General features: G+C 45.1%; 1 protein-coding gene across 4 annotated transcripts in view; it reads left to right on the forward strand.

The window, feature by feature from the left end:
- Nucleotides 1–13,080, forward strand: part of LOC105562480 — a 201,195-nt gene that overhangs the window by 161,495 nt on the left and 26,620 nt on the right. Inside the window, exon 2 of one of the 4 annotated variants that reach the window (XM_012013354.1) lies at nt 6,162–6,403. The exons of 2 other annotated variants lie outside the window; for them this stretch is intronic. The gene's annotated coding sequence lies outside the window, so the exon portion shown is untranslated. Of the gene's footprint in view, nt 1–6,161; nt 6,404–8,375; nt 10,303–13,080 lie in introns of those variants that run through there. One more of the 4 variants, XM_012013353.1, reaches the window with a different exon arrangement.

Raw genomic sequence — 13,080 nt, forward strand, 5'->3', positions numbered from 1 at the left:
GACTATAATTATTTTACTATGCAATTATACTCGCAAATACTACGTACTTTTCTCTCTGTGTGGTCACAGAAATGTTGTAGATGTTCAGTGTCATAGTTTGACAAACGAGAGGTTGGTTCGTGGAGTGACAGGGCATGACTTGTTATTTTATCTGATTTTATCTTGCTTTATCCTTTTCGCGTGCCTCGGTGGTCGAATTGGTGAGACGCCCGCCTAGGACGCGAGAGGGAGGTTCAAATTCTGGCTGAGGTATTATTTTTCGCAATAGACTTGAAATTAAAGTTATTTAGACACTTATAACATTCTGTCTTGGCTCTTACTCCTTTATTACGTCGTATTTGCGTTTTCACATTAGAGCCTTCGAATTTTATTAATTGTTCTTATCGTTTTTATCTCTTTAGATTCTTTGTAATATCCCAGCGAGGCCGACTAACACCCACTATTGCCCCAAAGACGCCTAGTAATCCCCGAAATGTGTACACCACAATGCCATCAGCGATTTACTCCCCGGTTCGCGACCTCGAGGCGTATACTTCGACACGCGCCACTTTTCACGATGTCTCTCATTGTCAGATTATCGCCGAACGACGGTCGATGCTGCGTCGGAACCTCCCGCGAAAGTCGGTTATTCCGTAGCGGAAGCAGCGGGGGAAACCTCGTTCGAGATTTATTTCTCAGATTTATTCCTCGAGGGAACGCGCGATCTCGCACGTCGCGTCGCTCGAGTGTACGCGTGGACGCACGTAACAACGTTCCGTGAGCGCCTCGCTGCGCGTTCGCCGCTTCATACCGGATGTTACGGAAGTGGAAATCCCATACATCCCCGAGGCCGCGGGTCGCGCGATTCCTCGGCGACGCGCAATTGAATCGTACTTTATGCACTCGCTCCCTGTTCCGCGTCGCTCGCCTCGTAAAATTAATCGCCCTTCCGTACCTACGGCGCGGCTCGCGCCGCGCTTTTTTACGATATTCACGGAGGAAAATGGGAAAACAACAACAATGATTGCGCGCGGCGACGTGGGAAAAAGAGAAGGTGAATAAAATACTGTTTCTAGACGATAAGGATAAAAATGGACTCGACCGCTCGTGGTACAACAGAGATTAATTACCAGATCCTGAAAGCTTTTACCGAGCAACGTCGAGGTTGCGTAATGAAGGAATCAGGGTGTATTTCCATCAGGCTTGTTTAATTCTCAAGAATATAAATGACTTTGATGTGCGAATAATGAGGTACAAAGTACAGCACGCTCGGAATAAAGGAGAACGAGTTTAACGACGGATATTCTCGTCGTCCTCGTTGCCAAATTTTTCTCAAGTAAAATTTCGGCGGATTGGACAAGCGAGAAAGTTTGCTATTTCATTATCCGACGAAGAAGAGGGGCACGAAGTCCCTTATCAATCGTTTGAGCCTTAAATTGTTGTTTATTCAATTATATTCATAGAATTTGGTTCACGGCAAATCTTCGTTTTTGATTCCTCGAGACGCGAAAATGATTTCTCGATGTATTTTACACTCAGAAAAATATCTCACTAACGCAGATAGATTCTGGGTATCGCAACAAAAATGTATCGCTATTTTGTGTGTGTGTGTGTGTGTGTGTGTGTGTGTGTGTGTGTGTGTGTGTGTGTTAGAAAATTGTTCGTAGCCTACAAAATTTATATCAGCAACGTTCTAGTAATACCTTCTGGACAGTTTAGGTTTCATGACTAAATATTAATCATTCACGTTGGGCAAAAATGAATTTCGGTACCATAGCTAGAACAATCTTTATAAGGAGTATAACTACTTATACAATCACAATCAAATGTTACATCGAGGGATAAACCGCCTAGGGCATTGTGGTATACAGATTCCGGGCATTACTAGGCATGTTTTAAGCAATAGTGGGTGTTATTTGGCCTTGCTGGGGCATTGTAAAGAATCTAAAGCGGCAAAAAAGATAAAACAAGATAAAATAAGATAATCAGATAAAGTAATGCCCACTGGGCATTTAGTAGCTATTGGCGTGCATGATTTTGGTCAGTGGTTCCCTCGGTTATAATGGATGGACGTCATAGAAAGACTTTGTATCGCAATCAAACGTTAAGTATATCGAGGAATAAACCGCCTAGGGCATTGTGGTGTACAGATTTCGGGCACTACTACGCATATTTTGGGCAATAGTAGGTGTTATTTGGCCTTGCTGGGGCATTATAAAGAATCTAAAGAGGTAAAAACGATAAAACAAGATAAAACACCATAATAAGGTAAAGCAATGCTCACTTGGCATTGGTAGGCATTGGCGTGCACGATTTTGGTCAGTGGTTCCCTCGGTTATAATGGATGGGCGTCATAGAAAGACTTTTTCCCTAACATTCGCCAACAGTTCAGAAAAATTGATTAAATGCGAAAACATATGCGATTTCGCAGTATTGGCTGTTCATTTATATATCTCCGTTATTTTTCCGTACCTAGAAAATTGTTGCTGCAGTTGCAAGTTCATTCTTTTTTTAGCGCAATTCGGAAAGATTAGTCTCGGATATATCGGCAAAGGACCCGTCTTTGCAGTTGAGATTGACGAATTAAATCATGCGATAATAGCTGCGTTCGTAATCTTTTGAACGAATATTTGTTCGAGTGTTTGCTACGTTTATTTCACGCGAAAACGCGAAAGTCCGTGCGAGGGGCGTCTATCTGTTTTTGTATAAAATCGTACTTTTAATCCAAGGTACACAACGCTTTAGATTAATCCGCTGCGATCGCTATTAACATTCCGGGGTGTTTATAACGCGATCCGCGATAATCCGCCGGCTGGGCCGCATATGTAAAGTTGCAAAACGTACCCCCCCGTTATCGTTAACGGCGATACGAACCGCCCGTTTCGGCGTAGCCGCGAAACTCTCTTTCCCTTCCGTTCCGATTTCGCCGGGCGCGAGATCGCAAGATCGCGTGCACGCACATTGTAACCGCGCGCGCAGGCAGCGCTTAATTGGAATGGGATCGAGTCGATTAAAATTCATCATCGACGATCGCGAGCCTGCGTCGCCCCAAAGTGACGTTTCCCGACTCGAGTCGCTATCGCGTCTAACAGCGAACACGGTTTTCCTTGTACTAGTGCGCACTAAGTGCGCAATCAGGTTTGTTTATAGTCAATTCTTATAATTAGAGTCCTAGACAATCAGAGGAGCGCAATCGGCGTCTCGCTTGCTGATTGGCTGACCGCCATGCTGGGTCCGCCCCAGTGAAAACACTAACGTCGAATCAACGTCGAATCGACGCCAATAGGATCGAAACCGCATATCAACCGTCAGTTTTCGAAAGTGATTAAAACTTTTGTAACTTAATCTTTTGTATTAAATTTTGTATTGAATAAGTTAAGTTGGCAGTTCTCTCCAATAAGACGTTAGTATTCAGAAAAGTATTCAGAACGTTGAACGTAGTGACTTCATACAAAAAAATTACGTCCCAAAACTTAATTATTTTCGAAAACTAACGGCCGGCACGCGATTTCGACCCCATTTACATCGATGCGACGTGAGGGTGTTCTCACTGGGGTAGTGAATCCTACGTGCAAACCAACTAATAAACGTACCGTGAACAACAAGAAAGTATATATTTGTAATGCTATTTTCTAAAAGAAAACATATTTTGGATATCCCTGAGACATATTTGATACATCTTAGATATACGTGTTGCGTGGTTTAGAGTTATGTCAAAGTGTAACTAGTGGGTTTACCCCGTCATTGGTTTCGTTTTGCGTCGATCCCTTCTGCGCATCCGACATTGCTCTGGGCGGACCAATGAGAGAAAAGTTGTATGTGTGGTAGCGTAGCTTTGATGGCTACGTATACATACACACGTCGCTAGCGGACCTAGTAGTTACACTATGGTTATATCGTAACATAACCTGTACTCGAGGGGTAAACCGCCTGAGGGTATTGTGGTGTACAGATTTGTGGCATTACTCGGCATTTTTGGGGCATTAGTTTGGGCATTAGGCCTTGGCTGGGGCATTATAAAGATAAAATAAGACAAAATAAGATAATAAGATAAAGTAATGCCCGTTGGGCATTGGTGGGCGTTGGTGTACAAGATTTTGGTCAGCGGTTTCCCCCTCGCCTGTACTACGTTAGGGCCCAGGGTATACTTGTCCTCTATGAGGAAGCAATATTTTTAATTTCCTCCGCGAGGAAGCGATGTTGTCGCTTTCCAATTTTTCGCGTCCAATCGCGGCGCGACGTTAATTCGTTTCCAGATCGGTTCTCGCGCCGCTTGTTGCGCCGAGGTTCTTTCGTCGCGCGGGATCCTCCAATTCGACGGTGACGAGCCCCGCAATTGCGATCTCCCTTCGAAAACTACCTGCGAAGGGGCACGAGCCCGTCTCCGCTGCCCGATCGCAATTGCGCGCGCGCATACACATACCTACGTACACCGATGGCACGTGCTCGGCTCCAGAGGCATGTGCATGCCGCCACCGCGGTCCGCGCGAATTCCGCTCGCAGTTGCATCTCGCGCGTCTGTGCAAGCGGTCGCCCCGCGCGCTCGCCGCGTTATTGTTAACGTCGCCGCCGCAGCTCTCGGCGTTTGTCTTGCGTTTGTCGAATTCACGGGGGCGCGCGGCCGCGTTAAAAATTACTCGCGCGTTCGCCTTGCTGCTCGGCGAGCGGTATGAATGCAATTTCGAAAATTCCGTTAAACCCGACGTCAATATTCGTTTGCATCTTATTGAGCCGTACTTGAAAGTTGTGCCCGGAGCACCGCCTTCTTGAACAAAATAAGCTCGTTGCTTTCCGAGGGAAATTTTGAAAAAAAAATCGTGGATTTGTGCACAAGTATTATATTTTATATTTTTGTTTGCGCACTACGCTTTGGTGTATAACAGACACAGTCTTAAACGTCGGTGAAGTATATTTTTCCAAATTGTCACGTACACGGAGAGACCGATATGGTTCCCACATGTCTAATTAGGGTTGGCGCAACCCCAACAAACAGTAATATTAGGGACAGCCTATATCTGTGGTTGTCACACCCACATTGGTAAGATAAGTAGTCGAGACAACTATATGCGTTTTGTGCAGCAAGCTTAGTGAATGTTGCAACACAAAACAATGTAGATACTATTTATACGGCAACATTTTAATTTTAAACAATATATAAAACGACTAATGCGGGTCTAAGGTAAGATGTAGGTAGTCTATACTTGTAATTTATTAAAATGTGAAGGGGGATATTGAGTGCTAAACGTAGCATCTGAAAATGCCAAGCGTAGCATTAAAAACATAATTACGAATCGTTTATCGATTTGAACATGTGAATTTGCTGGCGATAACAACGCCGCCCGTAAGAAAACTGCGTTACGTCCGAAAAGAAACCGGCGCGCAGAACAAAGGTGGAAAGAAACGGTGTATGCATTCACATTTTAATAAATTACAAGTATAGGCTACCTACATCCTGCCTTAGACCCGCATTAGCCGCTTTCTATATGTTGTTTAGTTTTATTGAGGGTCTTGCTTTAACTCTAATTTTAATTGTAGTTACTTCAGCCTTAGCTGGTCTCTCCGTGCATATGTTATTCAAAAGTTTCTTTCTCGACGGGATCTACTTCTTCAGTTGGGCCACGTGTAAGTCTCAATGTTAGACATCTTCGATACGTCCTTTTTGACGAATCGTTGATACCTTCCGAACGGAAAAAGGAACTTGCGAAACAAGGTAAAATATCAAGTCAACGTTTGCGCAAGGGACATTCATTTTTCCTTTCGGCGGCAAGATTTGCTGGCAGACTTTTGCGTACGCGTTTTTTTCTCGAGCTGGCGCGCCCTCCCCGGAGATATCACGTGCGCGCGGAGACGCGAGAGATAGTGGAGAAAAGAATAAATTCTCCTAAGCACACACAGCGCTTGCGAATTTTTCTATCCCGTAACGGGAGTTCGCGGCATGGCCTGAATCCACTCATATTAACGTGCCATAAATATGCTAACGCGTTATAAATATTCAAAGCGTGTCCATAATACAATACGGCTAATACAGTGCGGGGAAAGTGCTTTGGCAAGTCCGCAGTGCGTGCTAATCATGGTTGTCGGTAACGAGACATAAATTTAAATCCGGCAAGCTGCTGAGAGATCGGCGTCTGATCACCGCTTCCCCTTATTACCGCGCGATCGATTTGTTATGCAAATTGTAGCTAATCGAACGAGGAGAGGGATGCGTAAGTTTCGGAAGGCTGTCATAGGCCATCCTCATAAAACATGCATTATGAACGGAGCGATCGACGATGCCGTGAATGTTGCAAACGGGACAAAAGTGCTCTTGATCGATACGTTCGTGAATTATTTCCACGTGCCTTCGAGAGGCTTTCCACGGCGGAAAATTTCGGAAGCGTCGAGCAAGAGTGAGAGGCGCCGTCGCAGAATGCAGAGCAGATGAGTACACTTTTGATAGATTATACGAATTAGCGAGTCTAAGCGCTAATTACGGAGTCTTTCGAAGATGTAACGTGCGACACGGCTGGCTTCGCGCGCCCACTTTCGGGGCACAGAAAGGCGTTTATCGGAGAAATTGTTGGAGCACGGTGGAGGAACGGCAACGGAAACAGGGAAATGATTGATGACGAACGGCTTGTTGCATGACTCTCTGAATGTGGTGAACCGACCCGTTCCGTTCTTTTTTTTTATTTGATATTAATCTTCGAATTGTTTTTCGGCGCACGTCAACTCGCTCGTTGAAGCTATCGAAATATAAAACAAGATACGGCTGCGCAAACGGTTTGAAAATTTGTTTCTCCGGAAAGGTAAGGTGAGGTAACAAAATTAGTGAGAGAGAGATTTGTGAAACTGCAACAAATTATTCATCATAATCCCTTTTCTAACAGTGACCTTATTGCACAGAATACAAAACGCATCGCGTGAAGCCACATTACGCGTCACACTTTCGAAAGATCTCCGGGTATATGGTGAAGACGTTTACCTCGAGTATTATTAATAATAATGGACTCTCAATATTTATAATTTGGCACAGCCACGTGGCTGTATAATTAACAGATTAACTCTTTGGCGATCGACGGTTACGGACATATCCGCTAATTTGTGAATGGTGTTCAGGTGAATAGTCTGCGCTGTACATTTCCCTTTTCGTTATTGTTATAGATATTATGCAGAAATGATAAATGGATGTAAGTTAACAATACTAGTAAGTCTCGTTGCGCGATTATCTGATTTTTGTGTTTTTTATAAGTAGATTATAAAATTCGTCGAAAAGGCGTACGCTGTTATTAAATATATATATTTTGTCAAATAAAATGGTTAATGCATAAAGAATATACATTAAGTACAATGCAGCGACACGGGATTAAACGTAAAAGTATTTTTATTGCAGATTACAAGGTAAAAGTTTTGTTTTTGCACATATTGTGCGCGTTTACGTGCACGTGATAGCGTTTGTGTGATAGAAATTTTATCAGATGAAATGAATGTCGTGCCTCTTCCTGAGAAAATTCACTAAAGAGATCGTTCGCCGCGGTATCTCGCGCTTCAATTCCACCTATCGACGAAATCTCACCGGGCAATTATAATTTTAGCGCGTTGACTATTATTATTTTTTAATTCCGCTTCGTTAGTCGCTAATTAAGCGTTGGCCCGGCATGCAAAGCAGCGCCACAATACATTCCACGATCTCGCCGCGTTACGAATATGCATCTCACGCCACGCCTGTTTTGTGGCTCGCGGACGCTACAACAAAGGAGAGTGTAAATGGGAACTTACGAGCGACGGTGGGCTGATTTATTGCCGAATTGACTATTCATCTCCTTCACCAGAACCTCCGGTGTAAGAAGTCACGCGGTCATTAGCCCGCGCCCGGTGTAGAAACCCCGTCGTCCTGAGTTAAGAGAATGAGAGGGGGGAGGGGGAAAGAGAAGAAAAAAAAGAGCAGAAGGAAGAGTTTGCTCCCGTCGGTCGTCAAAGAGTTAGTAAGGCGAATTCGTAATCTGGAGAAGTCCGATTCAGCCGGGCTTCTCTCTTATTCAAGCCGTATTAGAATTGTACTTGGAACAGAGCTTGAAAATCCCGGGACAAAATTAACACTAAACAGGCCTGGGTGTTGGTGATTTTTTCCTTATGAAAAGGGTGTCTTATCTTGTATAAATGAAGAGGAAAGTCGTTCCTTGAACAGAGAAAACTTTAAGAGACTTTCTTTTAACGATTCATTCATATTGTTCGAGGGCTAATGAATGCTACAGAATTTATCGCTGAAATGTGGACGTAGCCAGGGAAAGAAGAGATACAAGATACATTTGCATTCGGTTTCATAATTTTATGATTTATGTATAAAGGATGTCTCTGCGACGTCCTGTTTTATTACGTGAAGCCTAGATTAATCTTTGATCAAAGTTCAATCTAGATTTAATATTTCCTTATCACAAATTGTATTATTTAATTTAAAGTTTAAGTATTCTTTTATCTTTATAAATTGTGTCAGCGTTAAAGTACACCTGAAATTAAATGAATAATATGGTTTCCTATATTTATAACTTTAATACAATTTTTACCTCCATTCTTTGTTATAACTCGGAAAATAATTTTCAGGAATCGAAATTCCACACACTCGTATTTACTTGCAATTATAAATAAAAAAATTATATACCGCTTATTACGTAAATGTAAAATCACTTTGGCATGCGAGATTATTTTCAGTACATTAATAACATAAAATTCCAGTGGTTTAATTTCCAGCTCAATCTCTGGCTACGTTTCCCTTGATTGCCAAAATTATCGTTTCGCTTTTCACGATCCTCCGATGCACGATTTTAGCTTCATCTAAAAATTACGTATGAAACAGTAATTTAGTCGGATAAATTAAATTTAAACACAGAAGCAAGTCGACAGCCTTGTGTTGCGTGCGTACGCGTGAAGGCTTGCGGTACGAAGACATTTCTCTCTCTCGAGAGTGCATCGGAGGGTTAAAGAAGTGCGTCTCGCTCGCCAAATTCCTCTCGACGAACGGCGACGCGCGCGCGACCCAAGGGGAGCACAAACCAACCGTCGGGCACAAAAACCGGGTTCCGGGAATGAGAGAACGGCCGTACAAAAGGGATTAATTGGCACTAGGCCGTGGATACGGATCATCGTATACGCGCCGCGAGTGTCGCGTTCGCCCGCTCGCCCGCTCGCGTGCGAGCGGCGCGCGGCGGCGCGAGTCATCGATTGACGACCGTAAAAGCGAACGGCACTTGGCACGGGAATCTCTCGATGTTTAATTCTCGTTATCCGTCCTTTCATCCACTCCCGTTTCATGCCTCGTTCCTGTCTCTTTGCTTTTCATTTCTGCGGCAGCGATCGCATTAACTGTCGTTCAGCGGTGGATTTAGGCTCGGACCCGTGAGGCGTACAACCACGATGGGCACCGTCCGATTAAGACAACGTACCCGACTCTTTCTCTCTCTCGAGTAAAATGCGAGGAGAGGACGGAGAAAAAAGTAACAGCGGGGAACAAATCTGAGAACGGTTAAACCAAAATGCGAATCTGATCTTGAAAATTACTTCGACGATATGTGATTCGCTCGAGCTGCACTCGCGATTATGTCGGACGTTTATTTCGCAGATAAACGTCGGAATATCCAAGCGATACATTTGAGCAAACCTTCTCTCTAAAAGTCAATCGCTGTTTCCAGTGGCAATCCACCGATGGACCTTTAGAGAGTTGTGCGTTTCTCTTGAAATCTGTTGCTCTTATTTTGCGCATCGCGAGCGAGTCCGCGTCCGAGTGATTAGTCCAAGACCTGTCGACACGCGGAACGTGACTGGAGTCTCGGATTTCGAGGGTGCGTTGAACGGGTGCATAAATCCGCCGCTGATTCTGAGCCTGTCCTCGCGATTGTGTGTAATATTGCTCGTGCACACACTGTCACGCACGGACGCGTAATCCGAGAAGCCCGGGGTTCCTTTGCGCGATCAACTGTCCCTCCCCGTTGAATCGCGCGCGATCGTCCCGGTCGTCTTGCAGGAGCAGACACTCGGCGAGGACGCTCTCGCACCAGAGCGGCGCGCGCCCTTTGTGAAAACGATAAGATCGTCGTCGCGCGATCGTCGACGCGCCCTCCCCGCGCCGCGGAGGAACGCCGTGGGGTCGACGCGCTCTGATAATAAATGATGTTTTATCTGTCGTGCGATGCCCGGCGGATATTGCATAGCCCGACGAAGAGGCGGGGAGACAGGAGGGAGAGAATTGTAATGCGACGAGGCGTCAATCTGCTTTTTCGTTCGCGCAGGGTGCGACAAATCATGTCGAGGCCGCGCACCGTCTCGCCGCTAACACGAGCACAGAGGAAGGTAAATCCCCCGGCGGTATATGCTCGCGCGAATCGTTTTACGCATGCACTCGTGTGCACGTATGTATAAGGGATGCCGTCGCTCCCCGTGGACGGAATCTTCGTATGCCATTCGGATTAGATACTTCCGCGAGAGAATCCCCCTCGACACCATATTTCCCCTCACGCTAGTTGTCAATCTTCGGTATCGGAGAGCTTGATAAGGCCGTGAGTCAAGAAGCGGCTTAAGTAAGGTTCTATTTCGAACTAATAGCGAATTCGGTCGCTTCCACTGGTGCGCACAGAGTGCACACTGAAGCTCATTTGTAGCCAATTCTTATGTTTAACTTTGTCTTGAGGGATAAACCCGAAGGGGAAACCGCTGAGGGCATTGTGGTGTACAGATTTGCGGCATTACTGGGCATTTTTTGGGCATTAGTTTGGGCATTAGACCTTGCTGCAGCGTTATAAAGATAAAATAAGACAATGAGATTAAGTAATGCCCACTGGGCATTTAGTGGGCATTGGCGTACAAGATTTTGGTCGGCGGTTTCCCCCCCGGGGGTAAACCGCTGGGGGCATTGTGGTGTACAGATTTGCGGCATTGCCAGGCATGTTTTGGGTATTAGTTTGGATGCTGGAGCATTATGAAGATAAAATAAGATAAAAAGATAAGGTAATACCCACTGGGCATCAGTAGGCATCGGTGTACATGATTTTGGTCAGTGGTTTACCCTTCGTTTTGTACAGTATTTGGCAAAAAAAATATCTCAAGAGATATTTAAGACGATCTCTATAAACGTAAGAATGAACTGTAAACGAGCCTCAGCGCGCACTCATTGCGCACTACTGCGTGCAACCGAATTCGCTATGAATGAGACTGTTTATCTATTCGTATACCACGGTGATTGGTGAGATTTTGAGCAACGATCTTGTTGGCTGCAACTGAACCGTTAATATCTCGGCGTTTCTGTTAAAGAGAAAACGACCTCACATTGATCAAAGATTCGAGAAACGTGGCTTGTGTGCAACACAGGTACCCGTCTGTACGTTGGCTGTATCGTAATCATATTATGATCACGATATAACAGGGTCGGGATAAATGGGCTCGGAGATTGAATCGGATTAGAGATGAAAGCAGAGAAAGTTCAACGATCGTGCGGGAGCAGCAGTCCTCTGTTGACCAAGAGAGATTTGATACACGGACAAATTATTAAATACATTATGGCGAAAAGCGCTCGGCGAACGTAAGATTTCGATCTCAAATCCGATTCGGTCCTCACTCCGCACGGGACAAACGGAAAATAACACGGACATGATGGATTCTTTCTCGGTGACGAATCCGCGGAAAAAACATAAGCGCCCCGGTGTTATTAATAGCATTTATCAAACGGCACAATGAGAGTATCGCCGCTTGTGTGGCGGTGCAGAGATATCTACTATTTTTCCCCCGAGATGTATGTAGTCGTACGTCGGATTGTCGAGTGTCCTTTTTGCGATCGTTGAGCGATATCGACAAGCGATCCTCTCGGAACTTACGAGTACTCGGCTCAATAAAAACGCTCGCCATTCGCTCTTTTGTGTCCCCTTTTTTCGGGGGAGGATATAACACCGATGGACGATGTTTCCCCCCTAAACCCCCCCCCCCCCCCGATTCCCGCCGCTGCTGTTAATTCGCCAATCGCTGAAAGCGAGCATCATAATTTCCGTTGCCGTTGCCGCTCCGCCCGAAGCGATATTTCTTCCGCGTTTCCTTTGTCCGCTGTGGCGCGTGCGACAAAGGACGCGATAATTGCAAAGCCCTGTACACGGTACGGCCGATCGTTTTCGCGTGTGTCTCGCGTACAAACGACAATGCGCGCGGAGTTGCGGTGGACATTGTTGCGAGCGGCGCTTAATTTCTGCGGCAACGCGAACGACTGGCGGCGCTCTTATTTTTCCGGGTTGAATGCGGCGAGTTTAATTTCCGATCGGTGCGGGAGAATGGCTGTCCGCCTTACGCTAACTAACGGCGTTACTTTCCGCGAGTCGCGGTGGAATTTGCTTCCGGGTATTTCGATCTTAAATGTGCCGAAAATTGGTGGGGAATTAAAAGCAAGAGCAACGGGATTTGTAATAATAATCCTCACGCATTGTAAAGCTGTCCGTAAAAATGTACAGACTTTTTCGTTAATGCCTGGACCTGCATTTTTATCATCACTTGTCTCATCTGTACAAATAATCGAATTTCAGGCTGTATGTGTCTTACCACTACCACAGACTTCTATACGAGGGGGAACCGGCTGAGGGCATTGTGGTGTACAGATTTGCGGCATTACTGGGCATTTTTTGGGCATTAGTTTGGACATTAGGCCTTGCTGGGGCATTATACAGATAAAATAAGATACAACAAGATAAATAAGATAAAATAAGATAAAGTAATGCCCACTGAGCATTAGTGGGCATTGGTGTACAAGATTTTGGTCAGCGATTTTCCCCTCGGTAAACCGCTAAGGGCATTGTGGTGTACAGATTTGCGGCATTACTGGGCATTACTAGGCATTACTAGGCGTTTTGGGCATTAGTTTGGGCATTAGACCTTACTGAGGCATTATAAAGATGAAATAAGATAAATAAGATAAAGTAATGCCCACTGGGCATTAGTGGGCATTGGTGTACAAGATTTTAGTCAGCGGTTTTCCCCTTGGTAAACCGCTAAGGGCATTGTGGTGTACAGATTTGCGGCATTACTGGGCATTACTAGGCATTAGTAGGCGTTTTGGGCATTAGTTTGGGCATTAGACCTTACTGAGGCATTATA

The sequence above is a fragment of the Vollenhovia emeryi genome, unplaced genomic scaffold, assembly GCF_000949405.1.
Source record: "Vollenhovia emeryi isolate VEMERY1.0 unplaced genomic scaffold, V.emery_V1.0 DF939187.1, whole genome shotgun sequence".
Taxonomy (NCBI): Eukaryota; Metazoa; Arthropoda; class Insecta; order Hymenoptera; family Formicidae; genus Vollenhovia; species Vollenhovia emeryi.